The 12,046-nt window shown below is 29.6% G+C and overlaps 1 protein-coding gene across 1 annotated transcript in view; it reads right to left on the bottom strand.

Moving 5' to 3' along the window:
- The window catches only part of Kank (KN motif and ankyrin repeat domain-containing protein 2 kank), a 166,867-nt gene extending 155,344 nt beyond the window's left edge, over positions 1-11,523 (bottom strand). Inside the window, exon 1 of the mRNA XM_075363653.1 lies at positions 11,324-11,523. The gene's annotated coding sequence lies outside the window, so the exon portion shown is untranslated. The remainder of the gene's footprint in view (positions 1-11,323) is intronic.
- Positions 11,524-12,046: the final 523 nt, after the last annotated feature.

The raw sequence follows: 12,046 nt of genomic DNA on the forward strand, positions 1-12,046 counted from the left end.
TTTCGTGATAACCGTTAATTCACGAAACATACGAAAGCGAAAATCGATCAAATTAGAATACAACACGTCACATTAATCTTATAAAAGTCGGTCGGGTTCCGGCTGATGACACCGCATGAAAAAAACTGTAGAGTTTCGCTGAAAATCAAAGATTGAGAACGGTAAAGAGGAATGAGGAACACTGTGCTATCGATAACCTATTCCACCAGCGATTAATGTTATTCTCCCTGTCAGAAATCTTCTACTGCTATAACCTCCCGGCAAATGGAATACAGCATATCGATTCATCGTTGTGAGATAACTTTTATACACTTGTACAAATTAAACTGCGATATGAATTCTGCTCTGTAATTGTGATGCACTTAACTAAGGCAATAATTTTTTACCATTCATCTTCTTTGCCGAACTCCGACGTATATTTCTGACGTCACTCTGACGTATATTCGACTAGTAAACTTTTGGAAACAGGCTAAGAACACACATGGCACACTATGAAAAAAACCCATCAACAAGCACTAAATATGGAGAAATAAATTGTTTCTATTCATTTAACAATTAAATTCATGTTGTTATTATTATTTTGCGGAAAAAACTAGATATTTTCAAAAGTATCTACTCAATTTAATGATGTTTTAATTAAAAATAAAATAATTTTTTATTTATCATAAAGACATGTGATAACACTTTTTAAAATATTTAAAAATGTTAATTAATTGATTTCAAAACGACTAGAAAATACATAAACAGATCACCCGCACTTATATACGACCTATAATATCAAATATAAAATAAAATTGAAGAGCAACTAACGATAGAAAACACGTACACTAAGTAGCGTATATCAACCCATAATCAAATCGCCAGATTTGTAAGGAAAAGCTCACTGTATCGCTTTCAAAACCCCTTAAAAGTTGACAGGATCATACAACGTATTAATAAAGTACATAATTATATAAACACGGGGATCCAGGAGTATGCAAATTATAACTGCATCGACTCCACTTCGGGCGACCGGATGTACCCTATTAACCGTAGATAAAATAGTATATTATTTATTCAATGGTAAAATACACTTGCATATAAAAGCACCCGAAAAATCCACAAAAATATTACAAACAACAGAATCAATTGTTAAAAATCTAATAGAAACAGGACGCAGATATCAGGACGATGATTCGAAAATTATTCACAATATAAAAAAAAGTAGGAACTCAACATGCTTAATGCTAAATTTATAATCCCTTTATAAAAACAAAACTAAATGGACGAGAACGAGACAGATTTTCCATATTTATATTATCTCGGGTTTGTTTAGCAAGGTTTATTAGTGTTCTAATTTAATAACGAGTTATTCAACATCTAACGTATCAAAAAATAAGTTAATTAGTAATTTTAATTAATTAATTATTAGAGTAAAAATTTCCTGAAACAATAAACACGAAACGGTAAAGGGGTTTTCTAATATATCATCATGAACACCATTTAAAAAAAGCGTCCCGGGTAAATAAAGTAACGAAGTAGCCGCATAATTAGTTAAGAATATATCTTCTGGAAGCAGCATTTTCATGAAATTTGAAAGCGATAAGTTAACATTTTTAAGCATATAGAAATCCAAAAATAATTTTTAATAAAAGTTAACAGTAATTTTTTAATAGCGTAACCGTTGCGATTCTACTGATTTTTTTTAGTGAAAAACGAAAATAAACCTTTTTAACGGCAAAATAACATCATCAGTAATTTTTCAGAACAGTGTTTCTTTTTTCATCGAATGTTTATAACTATAATTTAAAAACCCTACTTAAGAATACGCAAAAAACATACTACTGTATGTATCGACTGAATACGAATGTTTGTTGATATTTTTACCTAGCAGACAATAAAAAAAAGAAACTGAAAGTTTTATTTTTTTTTTACAAAGTAATTATTTTGTAGTTACATCCGTTTATTTCAAAAGGTTGAAAAGTTCGCACGCAATATATAATATGTAAAATCATAACTACAGTAGTCGGTTACGTCAATTAAATACTACGGTATGAAGGGAAAATATAAAAAAACGGAATGAAACAAAGTCGGGGAGGGTTTGTTTAATTTAGAGTTCGGTATTCTAATTTAAAAACGAGTTATTCAACATTTAACTTATCCAAAAGTTAGTATTTTTTAATTAATTATCAGAGTAAAAATTAATCGAAAAGATAAAATATTTTGCAAAAAGTAATTAAAATGCTAACTGAAAATTAATATGAAATAATAAATTGAAACCAAATTTATATAAAAATCACACGTAAATCGATTACTTAGATTTAACTTTGAAACCTATTAATATCGTAATTAAACACACAAAGCCGAGTTAACAAAACGCATTTACTCAAAGACCGCTTTGCAAAACTTAACGGTCACTTACGGGAAATATATTTCATTTTCCGTATGGCGAATGAACGATTCCTCCTTTTTTCTCGGTTAAAATAAAATGAGCCACCTTCGACGGCCGAAAGCCAGCTAAAACGGTAGGTCGCATCGTTTCAACAGTCATTTCCCAGACGGGCATTAATTCATATAACCCGGCACCGTAACGGGTTTCATAAATTTGCAATATTTACTGATCAATGTTACATAATATTATACGGTTAAAGGTTTATAACTTTGAATCTTGCCCTTTATTTTTTAAACGAGTTTGTTATCGAGATTTTTGTTCAAAATTTACTTTAAGTAATTAGAAAACTAAAACTGTTTATTTTTTATTTATGTTTATTTGTGCGTAAAATAACATCTTTTGCAACTAATCACTTACGGAGAATAACGTTCGAATAAACGGAAAAATATTTATTTATAGCCTGCATTGTAAGAATTAGGCAATTATGAAACGACTAGAACACCAAAGGCAAGATCCACTTGAGAAAGAAATGAAAAAGGGTAGTCTGTCCTTTTTGTTTTTTTAAACTAGCGAACGGGAAAGACGTAATAAAATAGTTAAAGTAAACGTTTAAGACCAAACTAAAAATCTAAGGAGGAAAAAATGTTAAGATTTTCTGATAATATTGTTCTTTTAGGTGAAAAAAAACTAATGAAAAAATACGAACGGGAAAGATTTATTTTTATGAAAGAAACTTAATTTAAAAATAAATAACGGCAAGAGAACGTGAAATACCAAGTTGAAATATTTATGCATTAAAATTACTAAGTATAGACTATATGTAATAAAAAAGAAAAAATGACACGGCTTTAACTGATAAGCACCTGGATCAGAGAATAGACTTTTTTGTCTTAAGAAAGCAGCCGCCATCAAATTGCATAAATACTGAAGACGCAACAGTTTAAACAGGTCATTAGAACCTTATCGCGAATCTACTAGGCTTCCTAGATCAAAACTTAGTAAATTCTGAAACGAAACAAACAGCGGGCAACCATCCAGACTACAAATTTTAGGCAAATCCGGGTGTCTACACCCAAGAAGAAGCACCGTGTAACTAAACTTTGGATCTAGCGGCTCATATAAATATGATGACGAAAAATGTTTTTTTCCTTTAGACATTAAAGGCCAGATGAGAACAGGTTCTCTTGTTCAAGACTTTTCAAGACAGTTCGACTGTCTTGAAAACCCTTGTGCATTCCTATGACTGTGTACCTTATGAAGCGTTCAGCCGGTCGAATTATAAACCGATCCACGGGACTGTTCTAAGAAATGGAGATTACTTTAAAATCATGTTAACGCGAGCAAAAAGAACATACGGCGAAAAAATAATGCTATTATTAAATATCGATTTAGGAATCGGAAGGAAAATTTAAAAAATCAATTTTAGTAGGAATTAGAAAATGCACCGTCAATCGAGAAGCACTAAATCAATAAAGTTTATTGTACGATCACCGATCGATAAAAAACAGTCCGCATATGATTCACGAGCGGTTGGCATAAAGGATACACAGGCTCTTCAGACCTCGGCATTCTCAACATCGAACTACCACTGTTCGACCTACAAACAAAGAATCGTAGAATGAGAATTAGGGATAAAGTACAACCTACCGCTTTAGCGTATTTATTTTTAAAATACTGTAAATACATCGTATTGAAAATTATATTATTAACATTACTCTCTCCGCTTGTTTTACCCGCTTTTTTTCTACAACAGTGACAGTTTAAATGAAGTTCATTAATAATAAAAAATAATGAAGATAGGTAATATAATATATAGATAATATAGGTAAGATAGATAGATAATAAACAATTTTTTTAAGGTTATAAGTTACAGATTCACAAATCTAACATATCGTTTATAACTGATGATACACGATTATAAATAAGACAATATTTTACCTAATTATACGTCTGGGTAATACCTACACTATTCTATTCAAATAACGGCTTCGATAATTAAATAAAATTTAAAAAAATAATAATTAAATAACGTTTTTTATACATGCATAATACCAGAGCGGTAAAATGTATATAACACAAAACTTGAAGGTAACTATTACAAACAGCATACTGCAGATGATACAAAAACAAATTTTATTAAATACAGCATATACATAGGTATAACCAGACACACACGAACATCGAACTGTCAGACGTTGGCTTTGTTTTTTTATTTACTCGCTACTCTTTCACTTTAGTACGTTATATCTATCCTTTAACAACCACAACCCTCTTTTTAATGTATAAATATACGTCTCGTTACAAAAATAGAGCGACAAAAAAAACCCCATCGACGACAATTACTATGAAAGAAAGAAAATCTTCAAAGGGACAGATATTATTTTCTAATACTATTACTACTACATTTTACAACAACGTTTGGTTTGCTATGGTGTAAACAAAAAATAAGGAAACTTATGAAGGAGACTAAATAAATAAATCATGAAAATCGACGATGTAGAACTGTATTACGGAATAAATACGTATATAAAAGAAACAGTAATATTATTAAGATCACATCGTATTAAATAAAACGTTAATCGATTACTAATTAAATCGATTCGAAAAAAATGACATCACATATTAAAAAAATAAAAAAATCCGTAAATATTTAATTATTTACCAACGATAAACGAAATTATAATGAATAAACGCCACACAAATACTGTTTGTACAAACAATATAAGCACTACACACTTCAGTCCCTTGCGATTAAATGATATTGTCTGACACGAGTAGATAATAAAATGTTAGATAAACCAAACAAGCCTTCATTACAGCGACTTCATTAAAATGAGTCAATTACAAATCATTAAGCCAATAAGTTTTCGAGTAACGTAACGAATGTTTTATTTTAGGATATGAGTCGACTTAAATAAATATAAATAATGTAAATCTGTACACAGCTACCGACCCCAAAAAACCGGTTAAATTTCATTAATGCAATCAGCACTTAATAAGTACACAAAGATTAGTGTGAAGTAACAACCTCCAGATTTTTACGGTGATCGGTTCCTTTGAAATTGCAAGAGATCTTAATGGACGAGGGTTATTCACAAATTATGTGATACCCTAGGGAAGAAGTGTGTTTAAAAACTCTTCTTCGGAGAGGGGTCAAGGTCCCGATCATGTGATGATCTTATTAAATTTTATAAAACAAAATTCTGTAACTATATATAAATAAATATATACATAAACAAAAATGTAATGTTCTTTTGTTCAAAATCTTAAATCTCCGAAAGTTCTTCACCGGTTGCTTTGAAATTTTGACACAACGTTGCATTCGAATACGCGTGTGTTTTTATATACCTACTATTTATAAATCTTGTCACAGTATAAATATATGTATAAATCTGTCACAGGTGTGACATCTAAGATGTCACACCTGTGACAGGTAAAAACATGTTTTTATTTTTAAAACAGCGCTATCTGTTGGGACGTCAAAGCAACACACGTTATTATACTAATATTTTACGATTCCATTTCAATGTTCCCGATATGTGTGTCCGCTACAGACTAAAAAACTACTGGACCGATTTACGCGCAGGGAAAAATGGGGAAAGGGAAAAATCGGAAAAGGTAAGAAGGGAAAATGGGAAAAAGGAAATGGAAAGAAGAAAAAATAAAAGGGGAAAAGGGAAATAACGGAAAGAGAAATGGGGAAGGAAAGGAAAAGTGGGAGGAAACGGGGAAAGGAAAGGTGGGAGGAAACGGGGAAAGGAAAGGTGTGGAGAAAGGGATTGTGGTAATTAAAGTGCGGAAAAGGAAAATATGGAAAAGAAGAAAAGGAAATGGGAGGAAAAGGAAAGGGGAAAGGGAAAATTTTGTGAAGTTCCGTAATGTTCATTTTGTTATTGTTTCATCAAACTTTTAATTGTATTCATTTAATCTGTATATATATATTAAATATACTCAAATCTAGCCCATCATACTGTATTTCCACCCCTATAGTCTGATTTTAGACGGTCGAGTCCGTTAACGAACTCGACCGATATTTTTGAACCAGTTTTTTTTAAGTAACAATTTGAAAGAAATTGGCGCAAAATTACGGCAGTTATCGTGTCCACAAGAAAGTGATATATATATATATATATATATATATATAAAAGTATACATCAATTTTTGAGCTGACGGTGGTTTTGGAGTCTGGGGAATGTGAAACATGAAGATATGTCATAATTTTCCGGAAGTCGAATCATAGTACCCATTACTAGCTTTCTTATGAAATCTACCTAAAACTATAATAATAGTATCATCTGATACAGTCGTTGCGAAAAAATCTTAATTCATGTTCCACTCGTCTTATAGTATGTTCTAATATTTTTTTAAGTTTCTTAATACTAGACTTTTAGTTTCAAGAAGCAGTTAATTAAAATAAAATATAGTATTTTTACGATTCCTTCTGCCAATTTCTTTATACAGAGCGATTTCAAATTTCACGGCAATCTCTCGGGTCGTGATTTTAGCCAGAAATAAGAAAAAAATTCATAGAAACATATGTCAGAAAACGGATTGTTAGCGAGTTTCAGCTCGCGAAACATTTAGCCGTGCCTTCTGTTCTCTCTGAAATTAAACCGTACTAAAAAAAATTCTTGGGATACAAATATAAGTATTTTGGGGTATAAAAATCTTTAATATGTTTTAGAAGAATGTCTTCCAAATTTATTTTTAAAATTTTTAGCATTTCTCTGTAAATCGTTATGTTTAAAATCGAACCACTTTTCCGATCGGGTTTGTGTATTTTGTTCCTAATTAAAGTTGAACTTCTCAAATTTGTGTTTAATTTTAATAGACATTATTTACAAAACCTTTTCAGAATGAAATTCTCTACAAAGTTAACTAGAAATTTTTATTTATTTATCGGTAAATTAACAAAGTTACTTTACTCCAAACCTACAAAAGTGTATTTTCCGACAACTTTTTTGTGTTTTACCTCATTTTTTTATAACCTAAGTGAGAAAGAGGTCTGGGACTAATTTTATTAAATTTCTCAGATCAAATAACCATAAGAAAGCACAAAATTTATCTCTCGACTTGCATTTTCTAGATAATTGAATGGATTTATATCTCGTATTACAGAAATTACGAGTATTTATATAGTTAGAGCTATTTTACTGTAATGATGATTCAAAGATTCTAATACATATTTTTCAAATAAATCAAGTGGTAATTAAACATTTTAGAGAATTTTTACTATTCTGTTTTGTATAGTTTTTAATTGTTTTATTTGTTTTCTATTCGCTCAACCCCATGCGATTACACCGTAGCTAACAATACTGTAATAAATTCCATAAATAATAATAATAATAAATTTTGAACAGTAAGAATTTTGCTTAGTCTAGGTAATAGGAAAACAGTACATTTTATTTGAAATACCTAAATGGTTTTACATTTTCTTTGAACAGATTCATTGCCGATAATAATATTAAAATCAGTAGGAATACAGTCATAATGATTACAAAAATTAAACGGACAGTCTTACAATTAGAGCTAACTTATTAGAATCTAACCTACTTTTAAGTTGTTTTTTCCAATTTATTATAAATTTCAAACCAAAAATCTCCATAATATATTTGTAACTATATCATCACATAAGATAAAATTTTACAATCAGGATTTTTTAGTTCAAATATATCATTAATATAAATAATAAAGGCCCAATAATGGTTCCCTGAGGTACACCAGTATTCAAATCTTGTAGATTGCTTTTTATTCCATTAATTTTTAACATATTGTCTTCTATTACGTAGGTACTTCTGACGTAACTGAAGAAGTAAACGTCTGATATCAATTTTTTCGGGCTTTTCAATTAAAATCTTATGATCTGCAGTATCGAAGGCTTTAGCCAGATCCAAAAATATAGTAGCTATAGGTTTACTTTCGTCTAGATTTTGGACAATTTTATATTCGTAAAAATGTACAATTATTAATCGATATATATAATCTTAATTTTCTATATAAATGCATAATTAATAATATGATAAAGCTTTTAAAGATTCTTTTAAATTTTAAAAGGATTTTAATTTAGATTAATAAAGATTAATTAGAGAAAAGTATTTTATTTTAGTAAGTTTAAATTCAATCCTTTAAAATAATTTAAATTTGTCTTAATTCTGTTTTCAAAATAAATATTAATAAAAACTTAGCTTGAATAAAAATTAAAAAAAAGGAGTATATATTCATCAAGTAATTTTAGGGAGAGGGTAGTTGACAAAGCAGGAGGGGGTTAAAATAAAACTCAGTAAAATAATCTACACATTTGTGAATGATATAGCGGATCCATGAACTAACCGGATAACAATTATAACATTTAACGATATCTATACGACAAAATTGATGTTTACACTTGTTCAAATAATGAAAAAAACCAAGACTACCTTTCTAAATATTTGAAAATATACTTCTAGAAGATATTTTTGAGACTGTGAGCCAGTCTCTTCAACAGTGTTGCATATCGCGCTATTATTGTAGTGTTCGTCTGTGTAAAACCTGTTTAATAAATGGTCAAAAAGAATATTTGATTTGTGTTGAGTTTTTCGTTTAGAAAGTTATTTTTGTATGTAAATTTCATATTGCCCTAGTGTACTCAGTTCATGACTTTCACAAGAAAAGTGTAATTTTTTCACAATGGATAATAAGTCTGTATACATGTTCAGTTTCTATGACTTACAAAGATAAGTTGTATCGTATGAAATGTTTGTTTATGTTTGTAAGTGTGCGTCAAGTTTACCCAATATATATGTCAATAAAGTAGCGTATATATTATTTAGTCCTGTCATTGCAACTTTATTTATATATTCCTGGGTTGGAGTATGTTTAATATCGATTATTTTGTATGATCTTGTGTATTTTATTCGTATTTAGAAAACAAAGACTATAGTCTTTTTGAAAAATTATAATTTTTGAAGTTATAAACAGATACAGCTTCTTCCGTTCTTCCGTTAACAGCTATAAATAACAACGAAGGAGACTAAATAATAATACATCTTCTAACCGCAAAAAAAATCAACGGCATCTTTATCTTTTTTCCCGATTTAACAGAATGTCTAAAGATCTTCAAGAATTTCATTTTCCAGTTTACATAATATTTTGTATAGATGTTATATCGAATTCCGAATTTGATAATTAATCGTGAACCCTCACTCTATGTTTTAACTTATTTTAAACTAATAAGGGAAGATTTTATTTGCCAAGATAACACTGCCTTATGTGAACGCAGCAAACAACGTTAAAAAAGTAGCAGCATTTATTCAGTTGCAAACGCGACTCTTTACACGATATTGATGAAAGAGAACTTAGTTTTTTACACAACAGTAAAATAGGAAAAAAATATCCTGACATTAGTTTATTTTTTTGGATTATTTATTTAGTTTTTATAAGTATAGACGTAAAAGTAGTTCACTTAGTCCAAGAATTATTACATCAGCTACAAAAAATAAGCATCTTTACAAAGTACCATAGTTTAAATGTACAGATTGATTAACGATGGCTTGCTTTGACAATTTGTTTAGTCTACTCGATTTATTTTGTAAACATCGCTTCGCCGGTGTCATATACTTCTCAAAATTGACTATTTATTTTATAAACAAACACAAAATCATGTAACAAAATAATATTTTATACGCAATACTATGAAGCACAAAGAAGTGCATACATCCAAATCGGAAAAAGTAATTTCATGAAGCTTAACTAATTACAAAACCAAACAAAAACTAAACGGTTCAAGGAAATTATAACAGGAATTCGTGTAAATGAAGTACGAGTATAATAAAAACTGGATTATTTTACATAACTCGTACAGCAAAAAATGACCATACTGAGGATCTTTACTTACTCGTATTGAGAATGTGAAAGTAAATACATTATAATACAACAAAATTTAAAAGTAAATTTTATTATAATTTTTATTAAACTATTAATTACACAATTACTAACTTTATTAATATCGCAACTTTGAAAGGAACAATGGCTAATTTAAAAAAAACAATGGATAATTTTAAAAAGACATATATTTCATAATTATTTTTTAATTAAAACTAGAGCCTTTGCAACAATGATATTAATATTATTACACATCAATAAAATTTAGAGTATCAGTCAGTTCTGAATTATCGTAATTCATTTTATACTACGACAAATAAAACAAGGTATAGGTGGGTGAAATATTTGTTATAATTTTTTATGTTTTTCTTTTGTAACAAGAAATTAAAAAAATCCTTTGTTTAGTAAAAAGTAATCTACAATAATCTTAAATGTTGAAGAAAAACGATCATGGCTAACTTTTTCGGACCAGACTGGTGGCTAACTTTTTCGGACCAGACTGGTTTAAAGTAAAACTCGATGGTAAACTAAAAAAAAATAAAGGAGACTCCTTACATTTCAAATACTGTATTTACCTACAAAATATTTCCTTCACCTTTCGCAATAAATAAAACTTATACGCACGTGCACGTAGGTAGATGTGCGCGCGTGCGTTCGTGTGTCCACCTGCCTGAATATTATGATAAATTCCAATTTTTTGTTTCACAGAAACAGTTCAACAATTTTTCACTAGTATATTTAACTGAAATGTAAATTAAAAAAATAATGAATTCAAATTTGAACAGTTACGAGTATTTTGATTTCTAAAAAATGTAGTAGTAGTATACATACAGTATTTCCTAACTAAAACGATGCTGCTCGTAGTATGCAACAGGTGAAAGAGAATAAGATGCCGCCTTAGCTGTTTTAAAATAGTAAAAATGCATTCACTTAAAAGTATTTTCAACACACAGATTAGCAGATTTAACACACAATATACAAGCATCATTAATATGATGCTTGTATATTTAATGTCACGTCTATTATAAAACTTCATTCAAAACGTTTTGTTACCACTACCAACAATAACAAACAGTTTCGAGGTTAACTCACCTTATCTGTTTCTCTCAAAGTAAAAATTCCTTTCTGACCCAGGCATGCATTTTGGCGGATTTTCGGACGAATATGATACTTTAAAAATGATTTTTAATAAACCACTTCGACAGACGGAAAATGCATAGTTGTAAATAACAACATGTGCTTACAGACATCGTCACAATGACAACGTAACAACCGCAACTGTCTCTCACCTCGTTCCCGTTCCACCTCCAACAAATTCTCGCAGTGCAGCCACATTCTAGCGCGCACAAAATATTCCCTGAATGCTTTATAAACAGAATAAAGGAAGAACGTGAATCGCAACAGGTTTATTGTTAGCCTCCATTTTTATTAGTCAACGTGCCGTTTTTAATTCTCGATGAGTCAGCGCTGTAGCTTGATGTAGACATTTTTACACTAAAATTAAAACCTGTCGCCAACAATTAGTTATAAATCAAGTGTTACAAAATGTGCGGAAAGATAAACTTAAACTATTGCTGTTTTCAAAGTATGAAAACTTTATCCCACATTAAAAATCGTTGCATGAACACACTCATACCTTTTAAATTTAGAATAAAATAAATGTAAACTTTATACAAATTTGTATTATTTCTACATAAGATATTCATTCACACAGGGATGTGGGTCTGTTAGGTAACCAAGCCATTTCCACCACTGATTTTTTTTTTGTTTCTTATTTTATACATCATAATATATTAACTAAGTTCCTTAAACACT

This window comes from Lycorma delicatula, chromosome 4, assembly GCF_047948215.1.
Source record: "Lycorma delicatula isolate Av1 chromosome 4, ASM4794821v1, whole genome shotgun sequence".
NCBI lineage: Eukaryota > Metazoa > Arthropoda > Insecta > Hemiptera > Fulgoridae > Lycorma > Lycorma delicatula.